This window comes from Oxyura jamaicensis, chromosome 2 (genome assembly GCF_011077185.1).
Source record: "Oxyura jamaicensis isolate SHBP4307 breed ruddy duck chromosome 2, BPBGC_Ojam_1.0, whole genome shotgun sequence".
Lineage (NCBI taxonomy): Eukaryota > Metazoa > Chordata > Aves > Anseriformes > Anatidae > Oxyura > Oxyura jamaicensis.
The window spans coordinates 53,182,705-53,209,473 of record NC_048894.1 but is presented as its reverse complement, the minus strand read 5'-3'; the positions used below and the strand labels follow the sequence as shown (position 1 = coordinate 53,209,473).

Below are 26,769 nucleotides of genomic sequence, written 5' to 3'. Positions count from 1 at the left end.
GTTGGCAGTCGTGACGGGGCCTGGCTTCCCCTGCTGTCCTTGCCCTTTTCATTCATGAAAACGGACAGTGGTGGTGAAGTGAGATTGTGGATTTTACACATACTTCCTCCGGGTTTTGGCTTCCGGCTCGCAGTGAGCTCAGAGTTATCTCGTGTGCGGAGGGGTCAGTGGAAGGCACGTGAAGGAAGAGAGAAGCTTTCAAGAAGTATTCGGGTACAAGGAAGGCGTTTCGCTTGGCCTCAGCCAGGTCCTCAGCAGAGTGGTCAGTGTCATTCCTTGTCTGTTATTTGCTGTCAGGTCCAGAAAGGTTTAACAAAACCTGAGCAGAGGGAGCAACCAGCTTTAGTTTGTTCCCTGCACCAGGAGTGCAAGGAGCTTTCCACCAGGTATTTCTTAGCAACTTCCAGTGTAAAGCTGGCGTATTATGCTTTTGTTATTGCTAGGGGAAAAAGCTTGCAAGGAAAAGATGCTTTTTTACTTCTTGATAATGTTTTCAACAGATGTGGTAGATTGTGTGGATGTGTGGCTTCAGGGTGGTGGCCTGCAAACCTCCAGGGGTGGAAAAGGTAACTGGGAAAGTTAGACATCATGTCACAGGATCCTTAGCTTTCCCGCACTGAAAAAAGGTGGGATGGCTGTCTTACTGCTTAAATCAATTATGAGGAATTTCAAGATTTTGGGGGTCTTTTTAGTGACATTTGGAAAAAGCAGTAAGATCCACCATGAGAAAAATATCAGAGGATATTTGACTTAAGGTTGGATGTCAACATGGTCACCTTAAAAAAGCATTGCTGCCTGAAATTTTCTGCTGGCTGTTTTTACAACTAGTGCCTAAAGTTTCCCATTTTCATGGAGTTTAGTGGGGGAAAGGTAGTATTTTTTTTCATATCCGTTTTGTTTTACTTTTTACTTTCTATAACGATTCTTTACTGTATAGGTGCAAGAAGACGAGAAAGTATTTTAAAGGTAAAGTAGGATTAATTTTATAACTACAGAAAATGTTAGTTATTGAAGCTCAAACTCCTTTGTTCTCTCTTCTCTCTCCATTGCTCACTTTAAGATGCTATTGTTCCTGTCACTATTACACCGTTGTAATGTTAAATTATAATATAATACTGTGTTCTTATTTTTCTGGTAGCATAAAGACGGTGACAGCAAAATACTTCGTGTTTTTTTTTTTTTTTTTTTTTTTTTTTTTATGGTTATGACATTAGTAAGCAGCATGGACTAAGTGGGGAGGATGTGTACGGTGGAGAACTTGATGCTGGGATCCTGAGGTTCACATCAGGCAAATTTCAGGGTTACTTTTACTTCTAAACAGTAAGGTCCCACTGACTGCATGCCCCTTTGCAGTGTTAGTTGTGCTCCGGGAGAACATGTTGCTTCTAGTTTAGTTCCTCCCAAGAGGGATTCAGTTCATGTGCTCCAGGAGCACCCCACAATGCAAGCAAAAGCTCAGGCAGGAGGGATCATCTGGAGGCTTGCTTCAAAAGCCATAGCCCTGATGGGAGCAAAAGCAGAAACGTGGATGTGTCCTACAGAGAGCCTGTGGGATAAAGGGATAGAAAGAAAGGTGTATTTCAGCAATCTGATCTCGTAGTTGTATCAGTTAGTAAAACACATTTCATAATTTTTTCTTTCTTAATGTTCTTCCCTTTTTTTCGTAGTTATTGCTGAAAGGGGAAGGTTGGTGTGAGTAGGCCTCAGAAAAGGAAGGTTGTTTTGAGAAGTTAGAAAGAAGAAATCTTCTACCGAAAGAGGGATCATATCTTCTTTTGGGAGCTTATACAATGGCAAGTGCACGTTAGATGCTTAACAAATAATGACCCATCCCTAACAGAGCACTCACATTTGTGCTTGACTTGCTGACGTTAGCATATGCCACAGCAGACAGTGCTCACATCCTTAAATCAAAGGGGGTGCTCAGAGCCTGCACTGAACTGGGGTTATCAGTCACTGTAGGACACTGGCTAGGCATCCGTAATGTAAAGGTGTGTAGGCCCTTTTTGGTGTGTGTCCTGAGGCAGGGAAGGAACATATGGTGTGGTGAGATGTAATGTCATATTATTGCTAGCATGACTTTGAAAAATATATGATGTTACCTTAGAGAGTAGGTGTGAGAGCCAGTCTGGCAGATGTGACAGTCCTGCTTTCTGGATCTGACAGTTGGCAGCCCGAAGAGCTTACTACCAAACCTGTAATTTATTGAAGTACTCGTATTACGATTTGTGCTGAAGAAAAGGAAGTAGAAGTAGAGATGACAGAAGCAGTAGCACAGTGCTTTAAGGAAAGGAAAAAAAAATGGGCAAGTAGGCTTATGTAAAAGCTTCATCTATTTCAGCGTCTTGTCTCTCTTTGATTAAAAGTGTAGATTTGGCTGCAATAGCCAACCATGCTTTGTAGCCAACCAACTCACTTAACCCAGGCAGAGGACAACATTTGTTCTTTGCCTGGAAGATTTTATTTGCTGGCCAGGCTGCCAGGATAGCCTTGCTAATCTTAAAATGTGAGACCATTTGTTAACTACAGTGGTGCTGAGCTGGTTGTGGCTTAGTCAAATTTCTGTTCTAAAAAAAGCTTGTGGTCAAACCTCCAAAGTTTCCTGCAACAAAGGTCGCCACAGGTTTCTGCTGAAGCGTCCTGTTTTCTCTGTGGCACTGGAGATATTTAAATGTATACGGAATACGGATTGTGTAATCTCCGTATGTACCAGCAAATGAACACGTCTCAAAATCCAACCTCGTATAGCTAGAAGGTAGGCGAGCTGGTGTAAGTAAGCAGAAATAGTAGGAAAAATACCAGATTCATCTCTCCCAAAGCACTTGTTTCTTCTTTGTTCTAGAACCCTTGAACTGGAAGAGCTCAGAATGTATCTGGATACTGCAGATCATGTCATACTTCATTTTCTTAACATCTCTTTCAAAACTATACATGGTGTTTAGCAGAGAGAGACACTAACTTGTTGCGTTTTGGCAGCAGAGCACTGAAGTTTTCCCAAAGATACTACTTTCCAGACCAGGTCATCCTGCGAGGGTGTGAGCAGGTGGTGCTCAGGTGTTCGTATCTTGGCACTTTTGGCTTTCAGAAGAAGTGAGACGAGGAGGTTTGCGCCTCGGTGAGCACAGGTGGTTGTACAGCAGGTCTGCTTGTGGCAGGATGAGCCCCAGATGCATTTCTCCCAAATGCTGGTGCTGTATGCAGGTCCTGGGATAATGAGGTACTTCCAAAGGTGCCCGGGAGAGTCTGAGGTCAGTGTGTGGGGAGGCAAGGCTGATTGTGACCTGGAAAGAAGTCCTAATATCCTTCTGCGTAAGCAGGAGAGCATGGCTCTCACCTTTTCTGCAGATGTGGGGACAAGAATCCTCCCATTGATGGGATGGGGAGTATGCAATAAGTCTGGTGCTGCTGTTTCCCCATCCTTCATGGCTTGTCCCAATATGAGATCATATTCATCCTGCCCAAAATCCAAAAATGTGGCCAGGAGAAACACCTTTCCCTCCCCATCCACATGAAACATAAGCTGAGTCTTTCTCTGTAGCTTGTCCTGGGGTTTAATTTCTTTCTTTCCTCCATTCTTTGTTACCACTGCCTTGGTTTTTCATTGGTTTTGATCATAGACAAGTCATGCTAAAATAATTAATGTGCCAGTTGACTGGAATGGAAAATCAGCTCAGTCCACGCAGAGCTTTGAGAAAGGCCCAAGTGCAAAATGAGGGAAGGCTGTGGGGAGAGAGGGGTTCCACTGATGGCATTTTGCCAGACTGCAACTCCTGGGAGGTTTTCTTAACGTCTCTGTCTGCCAGAGAAAGGGGGATTGTCTGTCTCAGCTTGCATTAAAAAGCAAAATATTTCTGCTTTGCAGCTGCAGAACAGCACAGCACCTGTTGCATTCCTATGGCTCTGGAGGCAGAAATACCTTGAGATTTTTGTCTGGCCTCAGAGCTTATGAGGGAAGTACCACGTTTGGAGGAGATATGTGCTCATTGATCATCACTGAATTTCTGGGGTACTGTAGCAATACAGCGTGCTGTAGGTTTGATGCAACGCTGTTTTTAGGGAACTGTGGCCAAATTCAGCTTCTTTGCAGCCGGTAGGGTCAATGCCATGTGTGCAGGAGGAGGCAGGGGGATCCGTGCTTCAGAGTAAGTGTGAAGTCTATAAAAAAAGTGCACTGTCTCGTTTATTACACCAAGAAGAATGAAAAGAGCTGACAAAATACTCGTCTAATTTGCTTGAAGCTGCATCCATTTCTCCAGAAGGGGGAGAGTGGAGTAGTCGGATGCTGGGAGGAATGTGCCTGATGCAGGACTGTCCTTCCTCCCTGACTCGAGCTGAGGCACGGTGCAAAAAAATCAAGGCATTTAGAACTGGGCTGTCAAATCTACTTGCATGTATTTTTGCAAAGCCCATCACATCTGACTGTCGGGTGTGCGACCGAATTGCACCGTGTTAAGATTTCATTGTTGTTTTTTTAATAGCGTTCAGTTAATGTGATCAAATGTCATAAATGCACGGAGGTGCGAGCCGCGAGCAGTCGGTCACCGCAGGAAGAGCACACGTGCACATGGCAGGCCTGCTGCTGTTTTCTGAGCTTGAAATTTGGCTCACGGTGTCATGATGTGGCAAAAAGAAAAAAAAAAAAAAGGAGGGCAGGACCGGTTTAAAGTTCTTTTTGCTACACTGAATTTTTAGCGTTTTATCCTTGGTTTTATGAACTGTATGTAACCTTTTTTTTTTTTTTTTTGAAAACCAAAAAAATCCTTCCATCACATTTAAACCACTTTCCATTTGGCAAACCCAGATTTGTTGCTCCTTTTTCTGTGAAGATCAGATGGGTAATGGGAGCTGCACAGCAAATTAATGTATGCCACTCGAGATAGTAAAATGCAGGGCTACAATAGGCCTTTTCTCAGCAGCTGTAAAGCTGTTGTGTGACTACAGTGAATCCATTCAGTCTCCCCCACGCTCGCCGGCAGCACCCAGGAGAAGGGAGTCGTACGAGTGGAATGAATGTCCAGCAAAACAGCTCGAGAGAGGGACAGACTGATGCCCGACTCCTCGTTTTGGCTTACAGGGTCGTTTTCTGGGGACGTGAAGTTTCAGTTTCAGATGAGTTAAGAGGTACCTGTAACTTCGTCCGTGTTACCATGTTATCTGCTAATTCAGCAGGGCTGTTGTGTCTCTTGCAGTGATCTGCCGAGCTGGGGGAGTGCTGTTATCTTCACCATGGAGAAAGGAGAAACTGAGGCACAGGAAATCTGGGGTTAAGTAATGATGCGCGTCAGGAGCCAAACTCTGGTACTTAAAAGGTGCTGGAGAAGCTCAAGTGTCATTTACAGCTATTTCAGCCCTTCAGGAAGCGTCACGTATCATTTGCCCGTAGGTCATGCAAGAAGTCTGGAGGGTAGCTGGGAATCTGTCCCTCAACCAACTGTATTTGTCTCTGTACCAGAACATTAAAAATGTAAGTGTGTACGTGAGAGGAGGAGGATTTTACACTGATTTCGATCTTAATATAGAGTCCCCAGCCACCCTGTACTTGAATCGGGGAAAAAATGAGAGGCAGAAGCTGGTTGATTCAGTGGAGTGACACTCCGTAAAATAATCCTTCTAACACTTTTTCTTAAATTAAGAATTGTTTCTAGGTGGCATGAGTCACGGACAGATTGTCCTCGTTTCACTTTGAACTTCCAGCCTTCGCTGGATTTGTGTCACAGCTTCAGAGGGCTTTGTCCTCTTCCTACAAGTCTGCAGCCTTTACTCATGTTGAGCAAGAGGAGGCTCCTTGGAGAAAGCAGAAACACAACATAAGCAAGAAGAAACGGGGCAGCAGGGTAACTTAGTTTTGGGGTTTGTTCGTAGTGTAAGCAGCTTTGGGGAATGGTGAAGTAGGTGCAGCCCCTGTGCAGGTATTAAGGGAAGTCCCCCGTGCCCCTTCTTTGTGCATTGGTTTTTGTTTAGAGTATCGGGTTGTTTGCTGGGGGGAGGGAGGGATAAGAAGCCGTGAGGAAAGCTTTACTTTTTGAATTTCTGACCACTTTTGGGAAAGTTGTATTTTCTGAAGTATGCACAACCACAGAGGGCTGTGGATAATGTCTCCATTTCTTAATTAAAAACAATGGAAAAAATTATTCAGAGCTGTCTGTCTGTCATAGCTGGGGAAAAAAAAAAAAAAAGCAAAATTTTGGCTTAAATTCACAGAAGGTGAAATTGTCTTCTTTGTCACGTTGTGAAAGTTTGTTGGCTTCAATGGGGATAGTCACAGGTGTAGCTGCGGGCACGGTTTGCCGTTCAGGGCTGTTGCAGCGCCAGGCTGAATATCGTTGGCGGAGCTAAAAATGGTGGGGAGGGAGTACCTCGGGTGCCTGTGATCCAGAGGGGCCATGCAAACGCAGGAGCACGCTCTCCAAGGGAAAGTGAACTCTGCACTGGCTGGCAGCGTCTGCTGCTCGTAGCCAAGGGATTTTCCTGCTGACAGAGCCCGGTTTGGCGGCTTACAGCTGCTGGCCTGTGTCACTGCAGGTACGGGAGAGGGAGGGAGAAGGGCAGATCCGCGGGGCAGGGGGCAGAAAGCACGCTGGTGCAGCACAGCAGCACGCCTGTCACCTCCAGACCCATTCAGACCTTTTTTGGCGATGGTGGAGAATGTCAAAATTGCTCGTGTTAGGGACCTGCCAGTTTCTCTTACTCATTTGCTCCTCCTCCTCCCTTCCTTCCTCCCTCCCTTCGGCCAGGCTGGGTCGTGTAGTGCAAACTCTGTGCAGGTTCTCCAGCACGGCCACTGCTTCCCCACGCCCGTACTGCAAACATATGCAGGAACTTGATGTCGGGAGCTGGACGTCTACACAGCATTAGTAGTAATAACATTACTAGTAATAACCGTAACAGTAATAAAACTGATGATTGCTCTCCTGTCTAACAGTTTGATACTTTACATAATGATTTTTTTTTTCATGATTTGCATCTCCGGGCTTTATTCCCTTTTCTCCTTCATTATTTTGTGGAGTCTGGTTATATACCAGATCATATGTTATATGACTACTTTGCAGCATGCTACCATGCAGGTTTTAAAAATAACATGGTTTTGAGTGGTCTTAAATAGCTGGTTGTTTTGTTTGGGGTTTTTTGTTTTTTGTTTTTTTGTGTGTGTTTTTTTTTTTAAGTACAGCCCACAGAAGACTGCTTCTGCTGTGGGGAGTTATCACACTTGCTTTAGATAATGAAATATACATTGGAGAAAGGTCAGGGATTTCCCCTGAGCCACCCACCAATCACTTGAAATGACATTTTCATTCTGAGTGTTTCTTGGTTTGTTTTTGTTTAAGATTCTGGAGCCCGGGGAAGAGTTTTAAAGCAAAACATCCGATAAAAAGGCTGCAACATCTCACGTGAGAGAGGGGATAGAAGAAAAGAGACTTACAATAGCATCCTGAAACACTCATATGGTTTGAGGTGAGTGACTGGAGGGTCTTGCCATAAGTTACAGTTAGTTTGTAATTAAGTTACTCATTGTTTACCTCGGAGTGTCATGATATTTCTGTCTGTGGCAATAAAAACAGCAGAGAGAGGGAAGCAGAGAAGTTTAATGGCAAATCCAGAAACAGCAGTCAAAATATATAATGCACTTGTATTTCTGAAAACAGGCCCCATGAGCTCCAATCCTGCAAACAGGCGATCGTTCTAACATTTGTAAGGGTTGAACCCTGTTTAAATCAATGAAGCTATTCTCCCTGAAAGTTAGGCATGTGCCTAAGTATTTCCAAGTTTGGCGTCTATATAACATTGAAACTCTGCAGAAGAAAGCTACTGAATGAAATACAATGCACAGACAGAAAAATGCATATACAGATATCTTACTGTTGGTGCTAAAGTCATGAGTAATCTGATTTTACAGCATTCTTAAGTGGTACTTTTGTATTAAATACATAGTTCTCATTTTTATGTTCAAGCACCTCGTTGGTGCTTACCAAACTTCTTAACAGAGCCTTTAAGCTCTCCGCCAGCTTTAATAATATGTCCACCCTAATTGCTTCATCAGGGTAACTTTGAACAAGCTGAGTTAAAAGTATAAAGAAAATAATGTCACCTTTCATAACTAGAGTTGCAAATTGCACTTGGATGTTCGAATAGCAGCAGAACTAAGAGTTCCCCGACTGAGGCTGAATTGTGTTGTCTTGAGTTATTAACTATCTTTAGTAAAGACAATCAACTATGAGTTGCGATGAAAAGCCCACCTTTTCCCTCTGGTCTTTGTTGTGTTTTTTCTTCATTTCTCTCATTAGAAAAGAATGACCTCCGAGTCTTTTTCTGATTTTGTTTTTGTTTAGTTAAGAGCAAATGTTACAGTTGTAAAACCAGTCACTGAAATGTTGCCTAAATGAAAACAGAAAAAGAAAAAGAAAAAAAAAATAGAATTCAAGTTATTTATTCCCTTCTGCCCCATGAGTGTGCTGAAGAAGACGAAATTGCTGTAAGAAACCCGCAGAGTGAAAAGGACCAACATAACATGGAAGAAGCAGAGGATATAGCCTCACCACTGTGCAGAATATCGAAACCCTTTGGCTTGTGGCATTTGCAGACATTTGTTGCTTACCAGGTTGCAGAAGGGAAGAGAGCATAGCTGGCCCCTGGTGATTGCTCTGTATTTGCTTTGTAGGAATAGAGCTATTAAATTTCTTTTGAAATCAACAGGCTCTCTGCAGGGAGCTAAATATTTCCTTTCTGGTCAGTGGACTAGAGCCATTGCTTGGGAAATTGTACTAGTCCTGTAGGCATTTGTACTGACTTATCCAAAAAGTTAGAAACTTTTGCAAATCAGTGTAGACAACCCCTTTTTATGTGCAGTACTTGCATTAGGGACTGTGAACCCAAGCAGGAATACAAGACTCTTTCAGTAGGAGTCTGAGGCAATTTTTGTAGTTGTGAAATGAGGTATTAATGCAAATATACTTGCAACTGCTGCATTATGACATTTAGGACCGGTGGTTCTTACTCTCCCCACCTTTCTTTTCCCCTCTCTCCTCCTGTCCCAGCAGCTCAGGTGGGAAAACACCTGCTCTCTGGAGCTCACCCTTTTTCAGGCACAGGATAGCAATTGTGGCCAGTCTGAGCTGGTGAGAGAGGGAGGGTGAACCCCAACGGACCGTGTGCGCTCTCTCTGAGCCCACATTGCTTTCTCTCAGTCCCCGTTTCCTAGTGGCAAGCATTCCTTCTTAGCTCTGCTGTGTGCAAGTCACAACACTTGTATTCCTGTCTTTTTCATTCATGTCAGACCAGAATAACACGCGTGGTTTTCCTTTCACAGCAGCCTTCTTGCTGCTCTCTGAGGAAGCTCACGTTGAAGTTCAGGGCAAGGTATCTTCACAGCATCTGCGTGGCCTTTATAATCATTTGATCAGCTCTCAGTTGCAGTCACAAAATTGTTGAGTCTTGTTTAGTTTTTGTTGTGTTCGGGAGTGGAGGAGCTTGTTGGCAGAGTATTAAAGAAAGAGAGGTTCTTTGGTGGCAAGAGATGCATTTTAAGATATATTAAATTGTACTGCTACTCCTGCCATTTCTTGATGCTTGTTTTCAGCGTGTGAAGAAATAATGCCCCCATCTGCATGCCCAGAGTAGGTCTTGTGGTGCGTGCCAGGGAGTTACGTGGGTGCAGAGCAGGCAGAGGGACCGACTTTCCCCTGCCTAGTACTTTTCCCTGGGACCAAATATGGGGGACTGAGCCTGCCCAAATTAAACACATGCCTGTTTTGTTTTGCCTTTCTTTGCTCTTCTTTCAGCTGTCAGTGTGCCATGTTCAGATGGCTGTGATCAGTCGCAAATTGTCCCCCGTCCATGCTCCTCAGCTCCCCTAAACCATTAGTTTAGTGGAGCTCTTCAACAAAGATGGCACCGGTTCGATTTTTTTTTCCCTAGCTAATGGAAAAAGACGTTGTTTGTTTGTTTGTTTGTGTTTTTCCCCTCAAGTCAGCTGCATTTGTTCCCAAAGCAACTTGTGTTAAGTGGAAATGAGGCTTTGATAATATGTGTGCTTGCTGGAGACTTGCTTAGATTTTTTCCCTGTATATGGATCTTTTCAATGGGGCGCCTCTATTGTGCAGCAGAAAGAAAGTGCACGGGCTGCCAGGCACATAATGGAATTGTTCATTTGTTTATGTAAGTGTGTGTAAGCCTTTGTGAGGAGGAGGAGGTGGGGACAGAGAATGGAGACCTTCACTGTGGGGAGCTGCGAGTGCCGTGGCACAGCCCAGGCCCCTGTTCAGCAGGACACGGCCATGTCTGCGAAGCTGCTGGTGCATGTGTTGTGTTCAGCACTGCTGAGCATCACCTGGGATTTTCACTTCTGAGCCTGTCACACAAAAAGGGGTGAAGCCGATGCGGCCGTCGACTATGCTGGCTCTAAACCACATAAGGCAAAATATTCAAAAGCTGTAATATTTCTAACGCTTTCCTTTAAACCATGTGCACTGGCTTTCGAACGGGTGATGTAAATATGAAACATGCCAATACTGTGCTTCCTCACTGTGAGGCTATTTATTATAAAGGATGCATGGTTTAAGTCATTTTAGCATGGGTTAGATAAGAGCTTGAACCAGGCCTTGGCTCCAGGCCCACCAGCAGCTTTGCGAAAGGCTGGATCTCGAGCTAAAGCCAGTGGTTCAGGCAGTTCCTAGTAGAGCCTCATTTCAGTCCGTAAAATGGGAGTCGCCAGAAGTTTTAAACTGAGGCTTTTAAACAAGTTCTTGACTTCTTTTTCCTCGCCCACCACTCTTCCCCAGCTGACTGCAAAAACGCACCCGCTGCCTTCTCCAAGCTGCTGGGGCCAGGACACATCAGCGCAGGGAGTGGAGAGGGGCCTCTGTGGTGACTGCTGTTACACAGCCATGTGCTTTTTGTCCAGAGCAGTTTTTCTGCTGATTCAGGCCTTCCCTTCTGGAAGCAGAGTGGAGGTGTTGGAGGTAGGACCCTGAAGTTTCCCAGGAACCAAGAAACAATCGGTCTGGTGTGGAGCAAACCAGGCCACAGTGGCTGGGCTCCCCACCCTGCATAGCCCTCTCTTGTGGGGGCTATTACCACAGCTTAATTGCAGATACAAAAAAAAAATGTAAAAAAAAAAAAAGAAAAACCACATTGTAAAAAAGAAGTTCTTAAAGCCTAAACTTCTCTTTCTAGATCCAACTCTGTTCTTATCCATCACCTTCTCCTTTGCCCTTGGACATGACATTTTAGGACTTTTCAGTCTCCAGCTGCACAGTTACTGGAGAGATGTTTGGTTACGTGTTATTTTACACATCTGTTACATATGTCAGAGAGTCAAGTCCTGCACCCAGAGACTTTATGTGGATTTGCAGCACTCCCTGTGGGACTTTGAATCCATAAACCAATGAATAGCTTATGAGGATACAAAAATGTAGTCTTTCAACCTACTGCATATATTCCTGCTACAGTCATCTTTGTGTTTGGCAGAGAAAAGCTGGTATGTGAAAGACAAGAAGCACTGGTGAACTGGGAAGTATTATGGTATGGCAGTTAATTTGCTCTCTCCTAAAAGCATTGTCTTCCTGGTTGGCAGTAAGAAAACAGTTTTCATGGTGATTCAGATATCTCAGAGAGAGACTGCCTAAACAGCTGATGTTGCATATTTTGAGCGTAGCTTTAGAGTTGTGGCACTGTGGGGAGATGCTGAGTACCTGTAGCAGCACTGGTAGCTGAAGCAAAGCTGAGGCTTTGCAGTTTGGACCAGAGAATCTGTAATGTTTGCAGCCTGTAGAGGAAACGTGTTAGAGTTTAGGTATCTTTCAATTGAACGGTGTTTCCTCCTCTGCTAACCTCACTGTTCAGACTTCTGCATTTCTTCTCCTCTGTTTGCTAGTTCTGCAAGTGCATAAAGCTTCGAGAAACTTTTTGGCTGCTTAGCCATTTTTTTTTTTTTTTTTTTCATGATCCATGTAGAAACCAAATTTTATAGAAGTTATTTCTATGAATGATGACCTAGAACTACCAATTAGTGTGCCTTGCATGCCAGTCAGCAGATGGGCTGAATTGTGACTTGGTTGTGGCTGGTGGGACTGTGCTCTGTGCTGGCAGTCCTTGGGCAGAGCGCTGGGGAAGAACACAGCCCATAAACCTGTGTGCACATTGCCTCCTGTTTCGGTGATGTACAGCGGAGTGACTGCTTGCCATCTCAGGAGCGGAATCGTACGGGTCGTAATGGCAGTACGTGTCATCCGATGCTTGGGACCCTCCTGCTAATCTCCTCTTAAAACAACATTGGTAGAGGGTTAGAGGCAGCTGGGTAAGACAGCACTGAGGAGCTGGAATGGGAGGATTTGCAAGACTGCAAAAACTGTTTTCCCCTGCCAGAGGGCTCAGCAGCTGGAGCCCATGTGGGAGCACCCAGCTGCCGAGCAGGGGTCTCTGTGCTCCGGTGCAGGGGAGCCGTGGACGTGAGGTGAAGATGTCCCACCCCACGGGCTCGGAGGGCTCGGAGTCCTTCGGCAGCCAGCTGCCCTCTCCTTGCTGGCTCTGTTACGTGCCCACAACATGGTTGCAGCGGACAGGGTGCTGCAGCTGCTTTGTTTGAAATGATAATATTTTCTGCCGTTACTGGGGAATACTGCAGTATTTTTTGTAATTACGGGCTGCATGCCAGTAATGTACAATAACATTTTGCTCTTCCTGTCCGGTTGCTACTGTAGGCATTCATTCCAACTTGGGCTGCGTTTGCAGTACATGGTATTTTTTCTAGACTCTGCTCATTATCTATTGTGGATATTTTTGGATTATTCATTTCTACCCACGTCTGTCCATACAAATCTATCTCAGAAAGCACTTCAGAGGGTGACAGTCTCCATTGAACAAGCAATTGTTGTGGCTTTCACAGAATTACGTTCTTGTGAAAGTATGAGGCAAGAATGAGATGAAAATGAAGATGAATATTGCTTTGTAAGTTTAAAAACGGTTACGGCTTTAAAAATGTTTGAGGCAGAGATGACGCTAGCCTTCCTTTGACTGATCACAAGCATATTTAGCATTAAAGACCTGGTCTGCACCGAGCCATAGGTGGCTGAAACCTCTGGGACGGCAGAATCTGCGAGACATCTACCATTGTTGGAGCCTGTAATGATTCTCCACAGCTCTGGTTTTAAGTATTTTTCTTATTTCCAGAGGAAAGTAATCGTAACTTGGAATACAGTTAGTGGCATTCATGCCAGTGATTGTTTATTAAGGTTGTCATGGTCTGGAGATGAAACTTTTGTGAAAGGGAAATTAAAGTCCTAGACATCAGAGTTCGCAGCTAGTCAGCCTGCACGCAGCTTGTTTCTGGAAGGTAGAGGTTGAGTCCAAGAAGAGGAGAAGGAGGCAAAGCACAAAGGAGACAATTAATTTGTTTTCTGGTAAAATTGGAATAAAATAGTGTGTGTTATACAGAAAGGATTGTGCTATTTTTCATGTGTAATTTTAGTGTCCTTGTACTGTGCTGACTCACCAAACTACTTCAGTTTCAGTCTGCATTTGGTTTAAATTACCTTAGAGGCCTGCATTTGCATGCTGCTCTGTGAAGTGCTCCTCGTCTGCAGTCCAGATCGCTTTTTTTCTTTCTTTCTTTTTTTTTTTTTTTCTTCAGCATTTCAACTGACTTGCCTTTTTTCATTCTCCAGGTCTCTGTTTTACTAGCATTTGCAGCCAATCGCTGTGTGCCTGCTTGGGCCCTGTGATAGGCGAAAAACATGTTGCAGTAACAGATAGAACAAGGAGTGAATCACTGCTTTCTGCCTTTCAATTAGATTACCTAAATCACTACGCAGGAGCATTCCTTTTTCTATGATATAGCAGCATGATTATCTCACTGCCTTGATGAAGCAGTGCTGGAAGTGAATATAATTCTTCTCCTATTACATCTTTAATGAGCTACAATTAAAAATAGTGTGTTGGCGTGCCAGTGTAGATGTGTTATTCGCAGAACTTTATTGAAGCCACTTCTGATGTTATATTTGGTTGACATCATGTTTTTCTGAAAACCTTAAGAATTAAACATCAGAAAAATCTGTTTTGCTAGCTGAAAGCTAATTGGGCAGTAAAATATGTCAACTAAAAAGCTACAAGGTCTGTACTGAGTCTTTCAGGGCAAATCTTGTACTCTATAGTAATTTTTTTAAAAAAAAATCTCCCAATACAACAGGTTTCTACAGAGCTCCAGCTGGGTCCTAGGTCTCTTGACACCTGTGGCAGTAAGTCTGAGTCACAGATAGCACAAAGCTGTGAATCCTAATACTCTCAGTATTCAAAAGCATACCTACGTAGGAGTTTAATTTCTAGTGCTTCTTTTAGCTCTATTTTTTTTCATCCCCCCAAACTAACAAAATTTAAGAGTCATTCTTAGAATTTTGCAGAGAAAATTTTCTCAGCACTTGTGGCTTTGTGAAGGATTGACATCACATAGGGATTAGAAAATAGTGCTGTCAATTTTAGCTTGACGGCATTCCATTCTGTGCTCCAAAAACCTGATGAATAACAATGGATGAGTCAAAGATTTCTTGGAATTTTCTCTTTCCCTTGTGCAATTCCATTGCCATTTTTAGCATGGAGGGCAGTTCTCCAAAGAATGTCTGTGTGCTTGAATTGTGATTTCTTGAAAATTCAGAACGAAATCGACCTGAGTGTCAGACAACAAAAAAAGGTTGTATGTTTCTATGTATTTTGGTAACATTATGTGAGCTTGATTAAGGAATTCACAGGATAAGGCAGGAGGTGTTTTCTGGAAAGTTGTTGCATTACTGCTTGAATGGTGTAGCTATCTGCCTATCAAGCTGCTTCATTATGTTGTGATGAGATTTTGCTTAATTATTTTACGTCTTGTCAGCTGTGGTCAGGGAAGTTGCCTAACAAAACAAATTATCTGTGGATTTTGGGAGACTTGTGCTGCACTGCAAGTCTGCTGTATCATCTTGGACAAACTTCTTAAACTATATAGTTCATGGCCATTGAAGCACTCTGAGTGTGGGCTGCTCCATTTTTATTTTTATTTTGTGAAAAGCGAGTTCTCAGGCAGGTGAGTCCATGTTATTGCTTAGTTTATCAGGAATGATGTTTCCGCCACAAGGGAGAAGTCAGAAACACTGAGAAGCAGAGGTAGACAAAATGGTATTGTCCCTCTTGATCAACGCTTGGATCAGCGTAAAGCAGCTGTTGAAGTACAGCATCCTTCCGTCTTTGCCTCAGTTTGAATCCTAGTGTGAAAAATGAGGATTATGTCACTTACGTGTTTAGCAGGATGCTGAGAGTAGCAATGCTAAGGACTGAGAATTGTGTAGGTGCTACTGGTACGGCAGTGATGTAGTGTGTTGAAGTTAGGCAATGTTGTCAGCTGATTGTGGCAAAATCATTGGGATTGCCATGAGTGAAATTATTAACTCTGCATATTTGTTTTTTGAAGTGTAGAAGTGGCCTGTATCAGGAATATTCTGACATGTCAGGATGAATGGGTAAAGTATGAAGCCTTCGGAAGAATTAAATTTCTGAAAAGAAATCAAATGGAAAACAACTCAAAATGATTGCAAAGGGAGGATCCATAAGTTTTTCTTCTTTACAATTGGTAGCTTGTATTATACTCAAAAATTGGTTAAAAAAAAAAGAAAAAAAAAGAGCAAGTGTCCCCTTAAGAGCTGCTGTGTCAAATTTGAAGAATGATTTGAATTCAGTCATTAAAGTGTGAAATGGAAGGATTTTAGTTCTGCTTTAAATTATGCATCTCAAATTAACCTTAGCTGCAGAGTCTCTGCTGACGCCCCCGTAATGACACATTATTGGTACTAATGGCTTCTTTGTGACTCGAGATACAAACAGACATTCTAGACAGAAACATTTAGGCTTCGAACTAAATAAGATGCAAGGCGTGCATTTCCACCTTGGTTTTCTAGTGACAAAGCCCTGCTCTCCTGGTGGCTGGTGCTCACAAGCTCTTCTTCCCAATTTCTCGGCTCTGCTCCTCGTCCTGGCAGTCGTGGGCAGCTGAGTAAAAACCTTCTTCTCAAGCTTGGAAGAGCAGGAGAGCCATAAATTTGAAATGAGCGTGGAGCCCAGCCAGAAATCAAGGGTTGTAGAGAAACTGGACAAAGCCTGGAATGCGGGCATGGGATGCAGAGGGAGCTTACGGCAGATGACCATCTTGGGAGGAAAAGGACCCAAAATTGTGAGGGAAATGGAGAAGAGAAGCCAGGATTTAAGAAGGAAGTTGCTAAATAAGGGAGGGGTGAGATTAATAGATAATATAAACAGCAGTGGTTTGTTAACCCTTTGTGTGCCCTGCTGACATGACAAGGAACCCTATTTTTGGAGCTCTGTATGCTTCAGTTTCTCTGAGGCTCATAGGCATCATGTGAAGAACTTCACTTATACCTGGAATTTCACCCACGGGTTTTTACAGCTTCCAGTGTGCTGCTGCTGTCACTCCCACCAAAAATCATAATTACTACCTGCACATAGCTACTGGGTGGGCATCTGGAACAAGTGGCTGAGCCAGGGGAGCTGCATACAGAACACATGTAGAGTTGTACGTGGTGATGAAAGAGGAGTGACGTGGCAAGACAGGCCCAAAACTTAGAACCTAGCTTTAGACCGTCCCAAGGATAATCATTAGTTGGTGGTTTTGATCCGTTACGGGTGTGCCTGCCCTGGCTGCATGATGCTGCATGACTTACCATGGGGTCAGCTCTCAGCACAAGGTGCTGGGGAGTAATCATGCAGTATTCTGGATCCAAGGTGGGATTGCATTTAAGTATATAAAATCAAATGCAAGTAACTATTCAAATGCCTCCTTTGTATTTCTCAAAGAAAACGTGTTCCTGAACTGGGACCCATGACTTTTTTTAAAAAATGGGAATGCTAATATGTCACATTTCCTAATGCATAAGAGATATTTGTATGAATATTTGAAACACCAAGTAGGATTGCCACAGTAATAGAACAGAAAGTGTTTTGTCATTTTTCTTTTCTGTGCCTTTTTGTTGATTGATGAATTTATTGATTTCATTAATTTAGAGTAGGTATCCTAAACATTATTGCAAATTGTAAAGGCTCTGCTTTACCTTAATAAGCTCTTGAGAGTGCTGATGGAGTGAAAAGAAGTCAGAATTCAATAACAAAGTCCTGAATAGTATCTAGTATTTTGCATCAAATATTTTTGTAAAATATTTGTGCCTTTGTTTGTCCTAATTTGCTAATTCAAAAAATACTAATTTGCTATTCATTATGAATGGCCTAGTAGCACATGCTTTTATTTTCCATCTTTTCCAATAATCTACCTCACATTTTCCATTCTATTTGTAGTTACCTTAAGCTGGCTGGAGACAGTGGGAATATATTATGTGAGTGGGAGAGAAGAACTTCACGGTTAAAGAAATAGCAGTCCTTCTGAAACCATGAGTGAAAAAAAAACACAAAGTTCGAAATGGAGACCTTAACAGCACAAACAGATGTAATTCAAGAGATCTGAAATAGGAACTGTATTAAATTTCACACACATGCACACACAAAGAATCTTTTTCATATTTCTAAGCTCAAATTTCTTCTGATTTTTTTAAATTTTTCTTATGATTTACTTTTAATTCATTAACGTCTTTTCCCATTAATTTTCCTACCTTCAGAAATAACGTGGTTTATGAATATGCTAGAATGCAGATATGAACACTATAAAATTGTTAGGCCAGTGTTGTCATAATGCTTTTTAGGGTCATGTTTCTCTGTTTTCCAGCTATGATGAACAATTTGTCATGACACTTGAATTAGTATCATGTGTTCTGTTTGGTGCTATTGTTCTAGCCATGCTTGAAATATGTATTTTCTTTTGGATGCAATAGTATGATGACTGGGGATAAATTATATTTAATCTATTGAGTTATGTTATCTTCTGAGTGTTTGTGACATGTCACATCTGATGGCATATGCGACCTTCTTTTCCATCTCCGGTTGGCTGTGTAATCTGTGCTCAGTTGTCATTTTACACATTATTAACATCACAGGAACTGTAACTGATGATGAAAAGGAAGATAAAATACAATGGGTGCCCAGGATGCATTTACTTTTTGTCTTTTATTGTTTGGTTTGGATGTGGTTTGGGCTGGATGGTGTGTTAATTTTTATTTATTTATTTTAAGCGGAGTGTTTTTTCTTCTGCATTCACAATAGGAGTGGAGCAGTGCTGTCAACCAAGGCCTCTCCGTTCGTCCACATAATAGCAATAAAAGCCTCTTATGTAGCGTTTTTCTAATACTTTGCAAATAGGAGCTTATCCTTCGCAGTGTCAAGCAACTCTTCTGCATGTGTGCTGACCCCCAACAACGCTTTGTTCGCAACAGGAGTCAGCCCTGTGAGTGTGTATCTGGTACTGTTGGCAGCCTCCGTTGTGAGGTGGAGTTGTGTTTTTGGAGGCACCTTCCTCTGCCTGCCGGATACAGGCATTGCCAAATGTTTACTGGTAAGAAAGTTATTCTGGCTATAGACGTGGCTGCTCACTGGTCTAGGTTTTAGCTCTGGTTCTAAGGAACAGTTACCACTCTGGGCTTACTTCAAGGTGCCTTACTCTGGTGCCATCCCTCAAAGTGAGCTTTGGAAATTGCTGCACAGAGGGATGTAGAATAGCTGTCTCAATATGAAAAGTGCTCTATGAAATTGTTCCACTTACTGTTGCTACATGTAACACCTACAATGACTATAAATGAAGGATATTGGAGGGAAAAATCATATTACTTCTGTTAGTTTACTTTATGCATATTTGACAGCACTCTGTGTATAGTCAGTTACATAATTTCCTGGGATAGTAGTCAGATTTCTCTTTATTTGTGTGGCTCTTTCTCTCAGCAATAAGGGAAAGAAAATACATTAAGGATCAGAAAATGTGACTGTAAAGCCAGGATAAATTGTCAGCAGCCTGAAGAAGAGATCTAAGTATGTGGAGCTGCTCTTGACTCATCTTCCAAAAGCAACTCAATTCCAGAATAACAGTGCCCTTTCAGGCTTCATTTCAAGATGGTATGGTTGTACTTAGGCAGGAATTAGAAGGATCGATAACAAGCCCAACATATCTTTTCTTTTTGTCACACGTTCACTCATTGCCATCAGAGAACATTGGTCAGCGTAAATGCAAGAAGCAGTAATCAGCACGGATGGGTTTTTGTCTCCATTGCAGCATGCATTTCAGGTTTCACCGTTCGATGTGGTGGATTTGTGCCCGCTGTCCATTGGGAAGGTTGAGAAGTTATCCCCATTCGCCTTCCTCTCTTGCTTTTATACTTCCACCCTGAGGTGGGGATGGGCTGTCTTGTGTCTGTCCAAGGGCTGAGAAAGGCAGGGAGAGCACGCCTAGCCAAAAAGATGAGAGAATGCATGTCTGAGACACCAGTGTTGTACGAGGTGCGTTTTTTTCCGCGTATCCTGCTTAGGAGCTAGCGAGGAGCAGGATTTTCCCTGCCCAAATGTCAGGAGCTCTGGTGCGCTGGGGCTGAATGTGGGGCTTCTTTTCCTGGAGGGAACGTCCCCTGCTTTCCCTGCATTTTGGCAGTGTCGGTAACCGGTGCGTGTGCTGTTGTGTTTTTGTCATCTGCCTTCCTTGGTTAACTGCGGCTCTGTGACTTTTTAACCCGCTGTCCATAGGCCCTTGTTTTACAAGCTCATTAAGGTGGCCAGGATGGCAAAAGCAGCCGTCCTGCCCCCCTCCCGCCCCCTTGGGTGCTCGTTAGATCGCTTCCTTGTGCTGACATAAGCGTTGTGTAGTCGTGCTCCGAGCCAGGCCTGGGAAATGATCCAAGTCAAAAATAATCCCTCAAGAAAAAGAAAAAAAAAAATCAGCAGGATCTGTTCCCGGATCCAGCTCATCGGTGTGTAGTGTCTGCCCGAGGAAGCGGGGCTCTCCTCTGAAAGCTGCCTATCCTTCCTTGCGTCTGTCAGCCCGGCTGCACTGCTGGTACTTTCCGAAGCTGCGAGGCAGCTGGAGCCAAATCTACCTGAAAGGGGCCATTTTTGAAGGTGTGAAGATCCCTTGAGTTCAGTGAATGGGTAGACCCCAGTCAACTCTCCCCAGTGACAGAAAGCTGTCAGCAGGGGCTCGGCCACTGCCCTTGGGCCTCCTCATGAGGCACGGTCCTGGCGTCCCTGTCAGGGGTGAAGTGCGTCCATTTTGGGGCTCCTGTTACACCACCAACAGCAGAGTGCGGTGCTCTCTGGGGATGACTGTTCGTTTCCAGGGGCAGGAACAGTTCACCTCCTAGATCCTGACCATCCTGGGAGGCTACACCTCCAATTGTGGGGTAGGTTTTTTGGTTTTACGTTTTTATTACGTGCGTTATTTTGTCATGCCCTCTAGGCAATTTCCAGAAGCTGGGTAAGTTCAGAGGTGAGACTCCCTTCATTTTATGTCCGGGCAACCCAGCTATTAAACCCCTGAAGCAAACCAGGTCTTTCTAGCCCCACCTCTACATGCCCCAAATGTCAGGTGGCACCTTTGTGCCCGCTTGGCTCTGGACTCCCACCCCATGGGGCTGTGCCCCTCTCCGGCCGCGGTGCCCACATTTCACCTGTGTGGCCTTCCCTGCTGCTTGGGGAGCCCCGCTCCACTCGGCTCCACCGCTGAGGAGCTCGTATGAAGACACACGTTGTGGTTTCCTGCTGTTTTGCTTTGTAACCAGTCCACTGGTAAATATAGCTTGCGTGTGGTTATAAATTCATTCTCTCATTATGGGCGGTTGTTGTGCAATAATTATGTAGAAATTACGGCCGAGGATTGTTGTGGATGATGTTTTTTGTTTGTTTTTGTTAGTTTGTTTTGTTTATGTATTTGTTTATTTAGTACTTGATGTGCCCTTCAGTGGACGAGTAGGCTTTGGTGTCTCTCCAAACTACGAGCAGGGCCATAAGCAGGTGTCAGTCAGCATTCGGCGTGCGCACAGGCACCATCTCGCGGGCTGCTGACTTCGTGTGACTCCCTTTACGAGGCTGCCTGGGCACTGCAAGGCAAACCTGGCCCTGCCGTACTCAGACACCTTCTTCATCCTCTTCCTCCTCAGGCAGGCATTGTGTGCCATCCTGCAGGTCCTGTACAGGGTCTCTCGCTCAGGCTCTCGTTGGATGTGGAATGAAAATAGGGGTGTGTTTTTTCTTTTTTCTTTTTTCCTTTTCCTTTATTTAAAATTCCAGTCAAGCAGATCCAGAACAACACTGCTTGTCCCTGCTGTGTTCTCATTTTCCTCCCATCCCTCCTTTAATTTTAAATTATCCCCTGCGCTGTGTTTGCAGGCCATATGTGTCCTTTGAACTCTGAAGAAGCTGTGCCAAAAGGAAGCCTTCCTCTTCTCCCCTCCTCCCATCATGGAGCCGCTCTTAGATAATTGCAATTAGTGTACAATGTGGAGCAAACCCGGCAGTGAAGTTCGTGGGTGAGTGTGTGCAAATTTCATGAGAACTTCAGGAATGCTTGCACTTGGTCTTTGCTTTTTAAACCTGCTGAAATCCTTCAAGAGCTAAGTGGCTGCTGCTGCTCGGGGAGGTGTTTATAACCCGAATTCGCCTACCGCGCCCCTCGCAAGGCGCAGCGAAGGCTGGAGCCGCTGGCAGGAAGCCACAGCTGAGCGGAGGAAGGTGGAGCTGCCTTTCATTGTGTTACTCTGCGCTCGGCAGAAATCGGGCAGGAGAATAAGTGGCTTTACAAGCGCGCTGCAGTGCCATAGCCCTCCAGCTATGTTCCTGGGGAGGGGAAGGGAGGTTGCGGGCCGCAGGCTAACGGGGAGTGGGAAAGGTAACCTGCAGCTACACAAAAGGCGGGGGAATACCTGGCTTCGTTTGCAAACTGGGGAGAAGAGGGGTGCCTTGCTCTGCCAGCCTACAGGTGGTTACCATCAGTGCCAACTCAGTGAGAGGGAACAGCTCCTAAACGGGGTTCGCTTTTGTATTGGTCTTGAGTTTTCAAAGGGGATGTCCCCCGTAGAGAAGCATGGCAGGAAGCAGATCCCTTTTGGGTCCCCTAGAGAAGTGCCTTGTACGTTCAGGTTTCTGACCTCATTTCTCAAAGGAGTTTTAAATGGGGAGAAACAAGAGTATTAATTAGTGCCTCATTAAGTACTTGTAGTCAAGTATGATAATTTTCTTGAAAGGATAACGTATTAGATGAATAAAAATACTCTCAATTTAAAAATGAATACAAAGTCATTTTAAACCACAAAGATTATTGTACATCCCTGAAAAATTAATGTGATTAAAGCAAAATATATTTAATAAATTAAAAAGACCCTCTTAGGCTGTTTAACTTGTTGGTCTCTAATTAATTATTCTCCTATCTAGTACTTCAGGACTTAAACCTTACCTGCAGGAACAGGAAATAATTGCCCAACCCTCGACCCCCCAGTTCATGTTTTGTCTTGTAATTATCTTTTCTTTTTTTTTTTTTTTTTTCTTTTTCTTTTTTGTATTTTCTGTTGTCTTTCTCAAAGATTGGCCACAATGAAAGATGAGACTCTAGACAGGGTAGAGTGGTGATCACAAATAATACAAAGATTTCTTTGATGGTTTTGGTTAATGTGACCTACCTACGTGCCGATTAGGAGCTGAAAATGAATATTTTCAAGGATGGTTTTCCTTGTATCCCCTTTGTCTGTGTTGTGGTTTAGGATGTATCAGCTAAGATCACATAGGCTTCTTTCCGTTACTTCATACGACTTCAAGTTAAATATGTTTGTTTGCTTGTTTGTTTGTTTTCCCCACACATAGTTTGCCTCCAGGATTAGTTTTGGATTAGGTATTTCCTCTCCCCTAAATTCCTTCACATTGACCTGCTTAATTAAAATTGCTCTGTATTTTGTGGAAGGCAATGAAGTAAATGGTGGGAGCTAGAGACCATGGTCATGGATTCAGTTAATGTATGTATGTATGTAGGGAGGACATACGCAGTGTTAAGAAAGCTTGATGGAAAATGGAGCAGGTACTGACTTTACAGCAGCCTATTTAAAAAACTTTATCGAGACATTAGGAATGAAGGCACCTCCTCACCGATCTCAGCACAAACAGTGCGTGTGCTTGGGCACGTGCTGTTTTGCTGCTGCAGGGCAGGTGTCTGCTGCCTCAGTTCCCCCAGACACTTGTTCCTTGCAGCTGGTCAGCAGTACAGATTTGGAGAGCGGTAGGCATTGGTTCCCTAGATTTCCCATTTGTCTATGGTTTAGGTACCCAAGATCCATATGACCATTTGAAAATGTTAAGAATTGTCCAACAGACTGAAAAATATTTTCTGGTTCTTCAGGTACTCTATCATGCTCTCCCAGGTGCTTTCTAAACTCTCAGGCTGTTTGCTCATGATGACTGCCAGCTTTGCTTCATCAAGATGTGTCTTTAAGTATTCTCTGTGGTTAAGTGGAGAGCCTTCGCTCCTGATTATCCACCCTGGTAGTTTCCTTTCAGCTTTGCTCTTCTGCCCTTTGCAGCTTGGCCGGGCTTAGGCAATTGAGATGATAGCTGCTGCCTTCTAGTCCTCACAGCCATGATTTCTGTTGTATCTCAAAATGCTTTTCTCTACAGAGCCATCACAGACATAGTGCCCTGATCAGGCACCTTGTTTGGGCACTGTATGTGTGAGATTTCCCTTGTCTTTGGGACACTTGCAGAGCCTGCAACGGATGGATAATTGTCTATTGAAGCTTTTGAGGCATCTGTCCTTTTGTTGAGAAGGTGCTGGTAGCCAGGACTTTCTTGGTTCGGTATGAAAATAGCTACTGATAGATAGCTCCAGAGTTCAAGGAACCTGTCGTCTGTGTTGAGCAGTGCTCTTGTACATTTGTGTGAGCTCTGTTGTTACTATACAAAGTGCCTTCCAAGATGAATAGCCTGTGCTGCTGTAATGTTCCAGTGTATGATTAATAGTCTTTTCTGGTCTTAAATGGGACCAAATCTATCCGTTGACTTACCTTGAAAATCCTCTTAGGGCAAATGATCTCATTTTCAAAACCGCCTCCTAAGGTTGCAACTCTGATGCAAGCACCCCACTGGCTGCAGTTGTGCCGACACCCCAGCTGCTGTTGTGAACCCCCCCAGCTGTAGCCAGGTGGGCGTGCACGTGCAAAATGCAATGTGCACAACTCCCAGTATGCCGGTGAGCTTCCCTTGCTCTTTGTGTATACTTTCTCCAACTCTAGCAGAGAACACAATGAGGTATTGTTGCTTTTATTTTAAGTGGGACACTGCAACTATAAATCCATAAAAATTGCAAGGGCACAACAAAAAGAAGAGCTGACCGATGGTACTGCTAACTTAATGTATCCCTGAAATGCTGGCTGGCATCATCCCTTAGTACAAATACTTTATTTGCAGGGAGCTCAGTTTAAGCTAGCAAATTATTGTAGCAACGTGTGAGACTAAGCGTGCGGGAGAATAAAGAATAGTGCAGCATTTATGATGATAAAATAATTTCAGGTCATGTCTTTTTTTTCTTTGTGTAGTTTTTCTTTAATCGCTGGCACTAAAATGGCTCTTGCAGTGCAAGTGAGAAAACCAGACTGAACCTCCTGTTTTTTTGTTGGGCTCCCAGCTGGAAACCCCTCCCTCGATTTTCCATTGATAAAGTGTCACAAAGGGAATCTGGAGCAGAGGAATAGGAGGAAGTAGAACAATATGAAGTCTTGGACTTAAATCACAAAACGAGTTAACTGATGTAGATGCAGCGTTGAATGAGCTGCTGCTCCTTTCATGACCAGGTTCATTTAGCTGTGGTCTTAGCATTCGTGGCTGTCCCGAAGTCATGTAACAAATCAGCTATTTATTACCTTTTTACTGCAGAGGCTCTTTAAAAGAATATTGCAAAACATTTTCTTCTCTGCCCTTCTGTAGACTGTTTTATCTGACCTTCAGGAATTCAGAGCCACAAGGGGGGCCAAAAAACCTTGCATACAAGAATGCTTTTATTGTGAATTTATAAAATGTGGCTTTCACTAATATAATAAAGGTGTGACATTTATAGAGCTCTACCGATGAACACAGCAGTAGGAAAGGCCCCCTTCTCACACTGTTCAAGTTGAGGACAGTTGATTTTGATGAGAGGAGAGAGAACCAGGCTGTTTAAGTAGCAGGTTATGGCATGCACTCATTCCCATGATGATTGAAAAACTCCCAGGAATATTTTGCAAGTACGGAGAAGTAACTTCTTGTTAAGGACCTGTTAAGTTACTGAGGGTACCTAGCTCTTCCTCAGAGTGTTTGGAGGGGGAAGTTTACTTGTGCTTAATTCCCATTACATGCTCAGTGTATGTCTTTTCTGCGACTTTCTTAGCATTGCATCACAAAGCCAGCAGCTTCCCTACCAGTGCTGTGTTTGACATTCATATTGTGGTGGAAGAGCTGCACACAAGACCATACACAATTATTTGAAACATGGGATGATAATATAGCAGGAATCTGTTGAGTAAAGAGCAAGCTGAATTGGCCTATTGGTGTCTTATGGTGAGGGAAAATCTGCAAAATAGTAAATGATCAAGAAGAAAGACTGGAAGGAGTGTTTAGATCTTTGATCTCTTCATCTGATGCTATAAATCAGAGCTGTTGTATTTCTTGCTGACTTTCTCATTAAATTTTTATTGGGCCAGCCTTCCTTTAAGGAAAAAAAAGGAAGTGCAAGAGGCAAAATACTTCTAGTTGAAAAACAACTACTAAAAATAAATCACGGCGTACTCCCTAAATAACACTTTGCAGTGAAACAGGCCAAGACATAGGAGGAGTAACTGGCAGCACGAAATGATAGAATTTGTCTAGCATTTTAACTCCGGGGAGTTTTTTCCCTTGTGTCAGTGTAGGGAAATAAATGTTGGTAAAGCACCTACATTTCTTGGGTTTCTTATGGCCACTGCTTGGCCCAACATGTTATTTCCGTGCAGAGAAGAGGGCTCCTCATGCTTTTGCCTTACTTGTCATGATGAAAATACAGGAGAGGCAAAATGTGTCCTTGCCCAAGATACGTACTCTGAGTATGAGTAAACATGACAACACAGGCCATTTATTTTGGTAGCTATTTTGGATGATGTATAGTAACTGCCTGCAAATACCATGTACAGCAGGGGCGAATGGTGTAAAGCAAGTCTTAGTAGATAGAATAAGTTAGTGGTAGGTGAATGATTAAAAATAAGGCTGCTCTGCTTTATCCTTAAAAGCCTCAGATTAGGGAAAGGTGCGTTATCTGCGGTAGTGGGCAGAGCATCCTCTCAGAGCATTTTGCTCTAAGAAAGGGCTGCCACACACTGAAGGAAACGGAGACAGTATTGTTTTTTAATGCTCTTGTTGTTAAAGAAGTATAAGGTAGCAGAGAAAAGAGATAACGCTTTGAAGGTGTCTTTTTTCTGTTACATAAAAAAAATTAGACATTTATCAGAAATTACGGCAATTTAGTTGAGCTGTGATGCTTTGGACAATTGTAACGCTAATAGGATGGAAGCAGTCTAAGCAGGAGCTACAATTATAGCTGCAGTTACTAAGAGAAATCCATGCTCTGTTATTTGAGTGCAGCATTAACCATCTGCATGAAAGGCAGCACTATCTTAAAGAGGCAGGGGAGGAAGGTTGTTCTCTCTGCTTATTTGATTGTCCACCTGCGCTGAGTTTTTTGAGAAAGCTTGTTTGTGTTATTCTCCTGAGAGGTCAAATCCAGTCTTTCACAAACAAGGTGATTGTTACATTGGTAACAGATGTCTCAAAAAAAAGGAGCAAGTGCAGGTTGAGAGACATACCTTTTTTCCTTTTTTTTTTTTT

At 43.4% G+C, this 26,769-nt stretch overlaps 1 protein-coding gene across 8 annotated transcripts in view; it reads left to right on the top strand.

Moving 5' to 3' along the window:
- Nucleotides 1-26,769, top strand: part of ATXN1 (ataxin 1) — a 210,325-nt gene that overhangs the window by 52,939 nt on the left and 130,617 nt on the right. For 6 of the 8 annotated variants that reach the window (XM_035316746.1, XM_035316745.1, XM_035316751.1 and 3 more), the window contains one exon: nt 7,326-7,452. The exons of 1 other annotated variant lie outside the window; for it this stretch is intronic. The gene's annotated coding sequence lies outside the window, so the exon portion shown is untranslated. Of the gene's footprint in view, nt 1-7,325; nt 7,453-21,285; nt 21,426-26,769 lie in introns of all 8 variants that reach the window. One more of the 8 variants, XM_035316747.1, reaches the window with a different exon arrangement.